General features: G+C 40.2%; 1 pseudogene; it reads left to right on the top strand.

Annotated features, from left to right (window-relative positions):
• The first annotated feature begins 1,717 nt into the window (after positions 1-1,717).
• LOC149225478 (cytochrome P450 76T24 pseudogene) lies at positions 1,718-3,676 on the top strand (annotated as a pseudogene).
• Positions 3,677-10,368: the final 6,692 nt, after the last annotated feature.

The following is a 10,368-nucleotide window of genomic DNA, read 5'->3' as shown; positions in this document are numbered from 1 at the left end:
TTCTAGAGTGAGGACTGGGTTCTAGAGTAAAAAAATTGGGTACAAAATTCTGTAAGCGCTTCTTTGCTCACTATTACTCATAAGACACACAAGGATGAGTTTGGGATAGTAATTCCAATGCAATTGATAGTAGTGGGAAGCCATTACACCCGACCCATCTAAAGTAAAACAAACTTTGGTTTACGATCTCACCCACAAACTCATTCCAATCTAGTTAACATAAAATTAGGCAAAAGCATCCATTGACTCCTTTCGATGAACTACCAATTAAATAGGTTGTGTGTGGTTGTGTCACTTTTTCAATTAGCTGCCAATATTATGATAGGCATTCTCATGGTTGTCTCCAGGGTCTCTTGACTAAAGGCAAGGTAATGGAAACATGGATGAGATCTATTTCTCAGTTGTGGAATCTAATTACCTCAAGTGATCAAGTGTCCACTACCCAAATATCAAATATCAAAACATTAGATTACCTGTGATGAAGATGTAATGTGTTTGTAGTTGTAATGGTTTATATTAGCGATTGGCCTAGAAAATGGAGTGAGTTTACTAAATTAACAGGGAATGTGAACATATTCCATCTTATATTAATGTACATAGTCTTATATAGGCATAGAAAGGAAACCCACGAACCTAGCTGAAACCAAATAACCAAAGGGTAATCTCTGAGGGGTTATACTAACACCTAAGTGTTGTGTATGTTTCCAAAATTTGAATTCACCACTTAGACCTGTAAAGTGTGTGCAAGTGAGTGATGACTTCAATATGTATCGAATTATAGAATTATGATTTCATCATGTCATTGTACCTCGAACTTTTCAATAGTAGGGTGTTAGCGATAAGAAATGAGAGTGCTATATTTTAAATTATTCTATAAATCTTGGAAAGAGCTTATGTACAAAAGGAATGATGATATAATGTGGAACACCCATATATAAAATTAGACCAACTCAACAAAGTGTCTATGTCATCATATGCACTTAGGCTTTTGTAGGAATAAAAAAAAATAAAATAAAGATCCATATTATAAACTTATTTCTAAACTCTTGATTTCTTCAAGTTAAAGATTCAAAGGAAAATCTCACTAAAGATTTGGAAAAAATGACTCTCATTTCTAATTAATTTGAAATGTTTTCTAATTTTAGTGGAGGAATGATTTGTTATATGGTTTTTTGAATCCAACATTTTAAACTACCAAGTGAGTCCATCATCAGGGATGCGTCACTAGATTTAAAAAGATATTACTGAAGTATTCAAGAGCTTTGTTATTTTTCATAATCCTTAATAGGGATTATGAAAATGACCAAAGCTCGTACTTGATAGTATGTCAGTCAGATTGCTTGGTTTTACCCAATTTGAAAATCCATAACTAATCCACGAGCTGCAAAAGTCAAAGATGCAAATCCACATTCAAACGTCTCAGTTAAAGATGCATGTATAACCGGCCAATAATGTAGATCCACATTCAAACTTATTAGTAGAAAATGGAAAAAAAGTAAGGCAAAATTCAAAAGTCTTTAACAACGTGGTTAGAAATTGTGGCCAAAATCTACATTGGTGTGATGTTTCCAAAAGGATTGTTTATTTTTTTCCGTATGTTTTAAGAATATGATGATGAAAGTACGTGCCCTCAAATTTATGCCTTGTTACTGTATGAGAGAACCCGTGCTCAATTCATGTGCCAAAAGAGTCAGAAGCACGATCTTTGACTGTAGACATGGCTATCGGTTATATAAACCTCTTGCAACGAATGGTTTTGTCATCTCTCGTCTCCGCAACGACATCGTTTATCTTCCCTGCATTCCTTGGTCTTCTTTCCTTGCGTCTAATCAAATTGCCAATGGAGTTTGGTTGGATGTTCTCGTATTCCATTCCGGGGATAAGCTTGTTCATCATACTCCTCGTTTTGCATGTGATGAGGAGGAAGATTTCGAGGCTTCCTCCGGGGCCTCCGGGATGGCCCGTTGTGGGAAATCTCTTCCAGCTCGGTGATAAGCCCAACGAAACGCTCTTCCACCTTGCAGCCAAATACGGCCCTCTCATGTCTCTCTCCTTTGGAATGAAAACCACAGTAGTAGCCTCCTCTGCCGCCATGGCAAAAGAAGTTCTCAAAATCCATGACCACCTCCTTGCAGGACGGCCTGTGACACAAGCAAACAAGCCTTTTACCAAGTCTTCACTGAGTTTTGGCCAAATTGGACCTCGCTGGCGCATGCTGAGACGTATATCGACTACTGAACTCTTCTCTGTCAAGAAGATAGAAGCTCTGCAACATCTCAGAAAAAAACAAGTATATCAAAGTATTCGTCTGATCTTTGAAGACGCCGTGAAAGGGAAGTGTGTGAATATTGGACACACTGCCTTCAACATCACAGTTAATCTATTGGGGAACATGATCTTCGGTACAGACATGTCTGATCCCGATTCTTGTGTTTCTCAGGTGTTGCAAGAAAGCATCGCTAAACTGTTGGAGCTTCACGCGGTTACTAATCTGGCGGACTCTTTCCCGTTTCTACAGTGGTTTCATTGGGATCCACAGGATATCTCCCGTAGTACAGCAATACACAGGAGAAAAGTATATGCCATTCTTGAGAAATTCATAGAGGATCACCTCACCGCAAGAGGCAAAGGCGCCGATGGAAGCGATAGTGAAAAGGACCTCTTGGACGTTCTGCTTGACATAAGAAGCGATGAATTTACAGTCAATGGTATCAAAGTCTACTTAATTGTAAGTCTCTCCTTATCTCAGGTTACTATAATACATGACGGGAGAAACGAACTAATCTGTCAAAACTGTTGCTTCAGCACTACCCTTTGCAAAAGAAGGTTGTAACTTCTTATGTTTAATGCCTGCCTTGTATGTTGCAGGAGATTTTGGGTGCAGGAACTGACACAAGCGCAACCACAATAGAATGGGCGATGACAGAACTGGTCCGTAATCCGGAGATAATGGAACGAGCCCAAGCGGAGTTGGACGGAGTTGTTGGGCGCAAAAGAATGGTGGAAGAAAGTGACATGGACCGTCTCCCTTACCTTCACGCGGTGATGAAAGAAGTGTTGAGATTGCACCCCCCATTTCCTCTTCTCCTCCCTCACAGAGCAGATAGTCGTTGTGAGATTGGGGGATTCGTGATACCCAAGCATAGCGAAGTACTGGTCAACGTGTGGGCAATCGGACGGGATCCTGCAATCTGGAATGAACCGTTGAAATTCGCCCCGGGAAGATTTATGGGAGAGGATAAGATGAACAATCTGGATTTCAGGGGTCAACACTTCGAGCTGATTCCGTTCGGGGCAGGAAGAAGAATATGCGTGGGATTTCCATTGGCGAATCGGATGATTCATCTGGTATTGGCTTCTCTCATCCATTCATTCGACTGGGCACCTCCCCTAGGCATCAGTGCGGAGAACGTAGACATGGCCAACAAATTTGGAATGACACTGCACAAGGCGGTGCCCCTGGAAGCAATTCCCACGCCACGCCTGCCATTCGATATCTATACCTAGAAATCTCGCGGTCTAACTTTGTATGTCCAATAAAAATTGCGCTAGTAGTTATGTCAACATGATATTATAAATACCTAGAACTCTCGTGACCTTCCTCTGTATGTCCCCAAAAAAACATGTTATTATAAATACCTAGAACACTCGTGGCCTTACTCTGTATGTCCAAATAAATGGCGCTAGTACTTATGTCAACATGCTATTATAAGAAATTAGATCGAATGAATTAAGATTATATTTGTATTTCACTTGCTATATAGATGGTATTTTATTTTAGAATTTAGAATTTTTCAATATTAGTTTTAGTTGAAAAGTCTGTTGGGAAAGACAATGGAGTAGATCCCTATGGTAGTCACTGTTCAAGGAATGTTCAAGGAATGCCAAACTACAAGAAAGAATTTCAGAAGGTGCAGTTTCAACTATGAAAACAGAGCATTCGTCTTTGTCAAATTGAGAAGCACTCTCATGTATTCTGGTTCAGAGTTTAACATCCCTACTTTCTGATAATTTTGTTTATTCTGCCGCTAGCTTTTAAATTTGTCTATACTTTTACATATGTATGTAGAACTCTACAGTATGGAAGTGGACAAAAAACTAAAACTTATATCGCTTGGATCTAGAGATTTAAGGTTTTTTGCTACTCGATGGCATATAATGAGGTTAGGTGACCAATAGACTTGATTTCTTACTAGGGAAGTTGAAACCACCTAACCAGTTTTATCTAGTGTTAATTTACTTTATATTAATGAAAAAAATTGGACCAAACTTAACGTGAAGACAAGGGTGAAAATTATTAATCTAACTTTTCTCTGTTTTTGTTTCATATGTGTGGATCAATTTTGTTTAAAACTACATGGGGATTGACAAATTTTTTTTTTTTTTTGGTAATTTGAGTTTTGTACAGGAAAAATCCAAACATATAAAAGTTTAACTCTCCAAACATATAAAAGTTTGACTTATCTCATCCTGTGAAAAGTCATGCTTTCACGAAATATTTGTGTCATTGCACGGATGGTAACGCGTTAACAATGGATGATGACCGTCCCAAAATAATCACTTGAAGTTCCAGGTAAGAGGGATCGGATATGTCAATGCCAACCATCGTCAAACTTGTTTGAGTCGTAGAAATGCATTTATTAAAAAAAAAAATCATCAACAAAAGTTTTTAGAAATTATCCAAAATAATGGGAATGTAAACTTTTCATTGAATTTTATATAATTGCGATTTAAATTATTTTTTTTTTCAATAAGGTAGTACTTTCTATATTTACTTTTTCAAAATTTACATTCAAGAATTTCGATCAGCCACCTGCCTGAGGGAAACCAGGTGACCATCGATTAGCATTGTATCCACTCCAAAATTTAAATAAGTGCATCATTATCATCCGTATCTCCCAAGGTCCTATTTTTGGCTTTTTAGACATAAACATTCAAAAACTAAAGATAAAGAAACTACTCCTCATTTAAGGAGGCTATCTGAAATGTTTCCTTCTCTTCCGAGCTCAGCATCTTCTTTCCAATATTCTGCAGCTTCACCCCTCGGCATGGGAGTTCTCGTCCCTGCTGGAACAATTTCCACTTTAACTCTAACAGAGTTTACTCAATTCAGCCCAAGGCAAGATTGTTCCTGTATGTTTGTATCTGGATGGTCGCCAGTTCCTTCATCATTTCCCCTTGGCCAAGTTCTGACTCCTTATTTCTCTCTTGCCTGTTCAGCACTCCCCCTTCCATATGTTCCTGATGGAGGGTCATGGCTCGAGCAACAATGTGTTTCATTATCCAGTACTATTGCAAAGTCCTGGTATAGAGAGATTGTCGACCATTTGTTGTGCCTGGGTCCTGTACCATTTCTTCCCACTCATGCATGGGAAGGTCTCTGCCTCATATATTTTGTCTCAGGTCTCGTTCCCAACTCCAAATCTGGTCCTGGACTTCCTGCAGATTTGCCTTCATGTAGGCGTCCACTAGTTTCTTAATCTCTTCGCCTGTCGGTTTCCTTCCTTTTTTCTGGCCTGTGCTGCTTATTCCTGCCTCTTTCTTAGCATTTCTCTTACTTTGCTTGGGTGCCATGTTTTTGCTGTTCAACTTTCTGGTGCTCTTATCCTTCAAATGTTCTGGTTGGGTTTCACTTTCCCCCTTACTGTTTGTTAGACCTATCACATTATGAACACAGTTGTCTGTTTTAACCTTTGAGGTGGTATAATTGAAAAGGGTAGTACTACCATCCCTCGTCATAGGTCCTCTCGAGTTATGGCTGTCTCGATTATGCAGATCTAAGGCCTCTCTAGAACTTTCTAGTTCCGAGCTTCCGCCTCTAAGGGTTACGCTATGATAGTTAGCGTATTTTTTCTAGGACGAATGGTCCGCCTTGCATTCAAGGCCCCTCCTAGCTCTCCTAGGCTTACCTATCCCCATCCCCAATTTGGGCTCCTCTGGTTCAGAGTCCCCCTCCCGATTTCCTTCAGATTCTCTGGCTCCTATGGGATGCTCCTGATTCCACTCTTGGATTTTCCGTGTTTTCCTTTCCAAAGGCATAGTCTCGGGGTCTGAAATTCCCGGGTCTCCACATCTGATGCAGGGGACATGGGTGGATGGGTCCTTCAATTCCTGTCTGCCCTTCTCCTTACTGTTATACTCACCCTTCCCAGCCATGGATTCTCGGGGTTCTCCCCTGTCCCAAACTACCTTAATTCTGAAACTGAATCTGAGGCGATGTAGATTATCCCTATCTAACTTCATGCCTACGGTATGCATCACGAAAAATCTTTTTCCCAAGGGAGGGGGAGGAAATTTAACATACCCTTCGACCTGGTTGCGCTGTTCTATCTTCTGCAGCTATCATTTGCCATCAATGCGTTCTCGCTCGCCACCTTCCTTCTTCAGCGTCCACATACAAAATGCATAGTTTCTCTCATACTCTATTCTTTTAATATTCCTCTGTCTTAATCTTACCTCCAGCTATCTTCATTTTCGTCCATCCTTGGCTCGCTTTCTGGCCCACTTTCCTTGGGATGCTACCCAAATGTCTTGTCCTCTGTGCTTCATTAATGTTTATTTTTTCCCGGCTGCTCTTGTATTTCATGTAGCTGGGGTTCTTGATTCAGGGTACCTCTTTGTTGCCACCCTTCCTACCAAAAATATGCTTTGTCTCCCTCACGAATTTCCTAGAAGCCGTTGTATCTTATTAGGGCTCTGTTCGTATTGGCTAGGTTCCAAATCACTGAGCCTTTCTTTTCTGTCAAGGTGCAGAGTTTACCCTCTGGTGTCCGTGGTATCTCATATTTTTGTTGCCACAACAGTTTCCATAGGTCATTCCCTCCTTGAATCCATCTCCACCATAATTTTCCCCCATGACTTGGTTTAAAATATAAGGGTCTCTGAGTCCCAGACCTCCCTCTGATACTGACCTACTTAACCATGTCCTTGAAAATAATGCCCATTTTTTTGTTTTGTTTGCCCCTTGCCATAGAAATTTTTTAAAGATTTGCACCATTTTCTGACGTATGGTCTTAGGGATTTCTTGACTTTCCATCTAATAGACTGGCATAGCTTGGAGGACTGATTTCAGGAGTATGAGACGGCTCGGTGTATTGAGCGTTCTGAACATCCAATTGTCCATTCTTTTTTGAATTTTCCTCATCAAACCGTGCCAATTTGCTACTTTGTACTCCTGATCACTCAATTGTACTCCTAAGTATTTTGTTGGGAACTGCCCAATTTGGAACCCCAATGTTCTTGTCAGGAAGGCTTGGCTCACTCCTGGTGTGTTGAAGAAGAAGATTCCGGTTTTCTCTTTATTCACCTGTGTTCCTAAATCTTTTGTAAATTCTGTTAAGATATCCCCTATTTTTTTTGCTTCCTTGAGGTTTGCTTGGTTGTACATCATCACATCGTCCACAAATTGTTGATGTGTGACAGTTAAGTCTTCCCCCCATAGCCTTAGCCCTTTGAATTCTCCCTTTCTTACTTTGGCGTTGATTAAGTGACCGAAACCATAAGTTGCTAAGATGAACAGGAACGGTGGGCGAGGGTCTCCCCGTCTTAGGCCACGGGAAGGCTTAAAGGTGTCAGTAGGGGTTAGATTAAGTAGGATTGACATACTTGGTGTGGATATCATGGACATTATCCATGCTATCCATCTATCATCAAATCCGTAGGCTTGAAGGATTTCTTGTAAATATTGCCAGGTGAGTTTATCATATGCCTTCGCTATGTCAAGTTTGACCATCATTCCTTTATTTTCGGTTTTCTTTAGAGAGTGGATCACCTCTTGCGCAACTACAATCCCATCCACAATCTATCTACCTTTCACAAACCCTGTTTGTTCTTTTGCTATCAATTCTGGGAGTAGGGGTTGTAATATTTTTACCATTATGGTGGCCATAATTTTATAGATTACATTGTAAAGAGCTATTGGTCTAAAGCTATGGGGTTCTTCAGCCTGATCTACTTTTGTTATTAAGGCCAAAAAGGTAGCATTCCATGCTGGGTGCATTCTTTTATTCCTTCTTGATTCTTCTACTGCATTAACAGTATCTTTTTTCATGAACTGCCACGTTGCTTGAAATAATTCTGCTGTAAAGCCATCCGGGCCAGGGGCTTTATTTTTAGCCATTGAATTGACTACTTCCTCAACCTCCTTTTCCGTAATTACCCGTAGAAGCGCTAGGTTTTGGTCCCTTCTTACCTTTTTTGGGAAATATTGTTTTATCTTTGCTATCTCCTCTTCTCTGTTGCTTTGCGGCTCTGTCAGTATGTCCTTGAAATGTTGGATTAGGAGGTTTTCCATTTCCTCTTTCTGGATTACCCTGTTACTTTGTTTAATTTTGAGGGAGAAAATTCGATTCTGCTGCCTGTGTTGCTGCATTGCTCGGTGGAAGAATTTTGTATTCCATTCTCCCTCTTTTAACCATTGAACTCTTGACTTTTGGCACCAAAGGATTTCCTCCTGCTTTCTTCTTTCCTCCAGTCTGATTTGCACCTCCCCTTCTTCCTTGTCTTTATGGATGTTGTCGAATTCTTCTTTGTTCCAGGGTTTAATTTTGCTTTTCAGCTCCTTGAGTCTCAATTGGAGAGTGTGCATCTTATTCTTATCTTGTATTTCTCCTTCAATACTCTACCACCAGGTTTCCAACTTGTCTATGAGTGTTGGATCTCTGAGCCAAAAGGCTTCAAACCTGAAAGGTTTGTGTTGGTTTTGATTGTTCATGGAAATTTCAAGTTTTATTGGCCAGTGATCCGATCCTTAGCATGGTAAGATCGTTGCTTCGTAGAATATATCTTTCTTTAGGAAGTGTTTTGTGGCTAAGAACCTGTCCAATTTGGAGGCTATCGTTTTGTGGCTAAGAACCTGTCCAATTTGGAGGCTATCTGCCTGCTGCCTCCTCTTCTATTATTCCAGGTGTATTTTCCATTGATAGTATTGATATCAATCAATTGGAGGGCTGTCTGGGTGTCCCTAAATCTCTCCATATCTGTATCCTCCCATTGTAGTCCTCCTTTCTTTTCCGTCGTGGTTGTTATCATATTAAAATCTCCTGCTATCACCCATAGTTTTTCTGTGTGTAGGTTGCCCATTCGACGCAGCTGTGTTAGGAGGGCCTCTCTCTCAAGCGGTATATGAGGCCCATACACCGCTGATACAAGGAACCAATCTTTATGTCCAACCATTATGAATCTCCCTGATAGAGTCCTTCGCATTCCTGTCCATAGGTTAGCCATTACTTCTGCTGGATTCCACAGTATTGCTATACCCCTTGCACTCCCTTTTGCATCTACTGTCATACTTTCATAATAAGGCTTGATTTTTTTTAGAATTTCCTCCATTTTTGCTCCCGTTATTTTTGTTTCTTGAACCAGCATGATTTGAGGTTTTTCTTTTTTGATCCTCTCATCCAGATATCTTTTCTTACTCTTGCTGTAAAGCCCTCTTATATTCCATGATGTAATAATCATTGAGGCAGTTGGGTTGTTTGGTTGAAGACCGCTAAGAGCAGCACTACTCTTCCTGTGTTGACTAACATTTCGCCCATTATTTGAATGGATTCTTGTAGGTTCTTCCGTCCTCTTTTTTCCCCCCTTTCCTTTATGTTGATGTTCCTTGATATTATCCTGTTGTGTTCCAAGCTGTTCATTCATCCTTGTTTTTCCACTCTCTTGCTTTTCTTTGTATTTTGGAAGATGTCTTTGTATAGTTTTTTATCTTCCTCTGGGATAAACCATTCGTCCAGGTTCTTCCACTTATCCAGTAAAGTGTTTTAATTTTCCTCTTCTGTGGTTGGATCATCCCCTTTATTTATATCTATTTCCATTACTTCATACTCCTGGTATACTTCCCTTTCTTGGTTCCCCTTTTCTTCGGGTTCTTCTTGAGCTTTATGCTTATTGTTGTTGGTGTCCTGCTTTTTCCCCCATGCCATCCTGATCTGTCCCTTCTTGGTAGTCCATCTTTCAGGTTTCTCCCTCCCCTTCTTCTATTTGCAGTATTTCGTACCTATTTGTCTCTTGACTTGTGGTTTGTTGTTCTTTCCTGCCTTTCTATTGGAATACTTTAGTGGGTCATTTCTTGAGTTTCACTTCTTGAAACCCCTCATCGTCTTTAGTGGTTTTCCTTTGTTGCTTGGTCTTTCTCTTCTCTTCCTCTACATTTAAGGGACATTCCTTAAAAAGGTGTCCATATTCATGAAATTTTCTACATCTGAATGGTATATGTTCGTAGTCCAGAGCCTACTGCTAGACCTCCTCATGATACTCTAGCTCGACTACACCTAGTATAGGGTTTGCAATGTTCATGTGTACACATATTCTTGCATACGAGGTATATCTCCCTATTTTAGTTGATTCCGCTATCTTTACGAAACTGCC

The sequence above is a fragment of the Pinus tabuliformis genome, chromosome J, assembly GCF_031772625.1.
Source record: "Pinus tabuliformis cultivar Carrire ecotype Pingquan chromosome J, CPIR1, whole genome shotgun sequence".
NCBI lineage: Eukaryota > Viridiplantae > Streptophyta > Pinopsida > Pinales > Pinaceae > Pinus > Pinus tabuliformis.
Note: the sequence above shows the minus strand (reverse complement) of the source record. Positions and strands in the feature narration are given on the sequence as shown.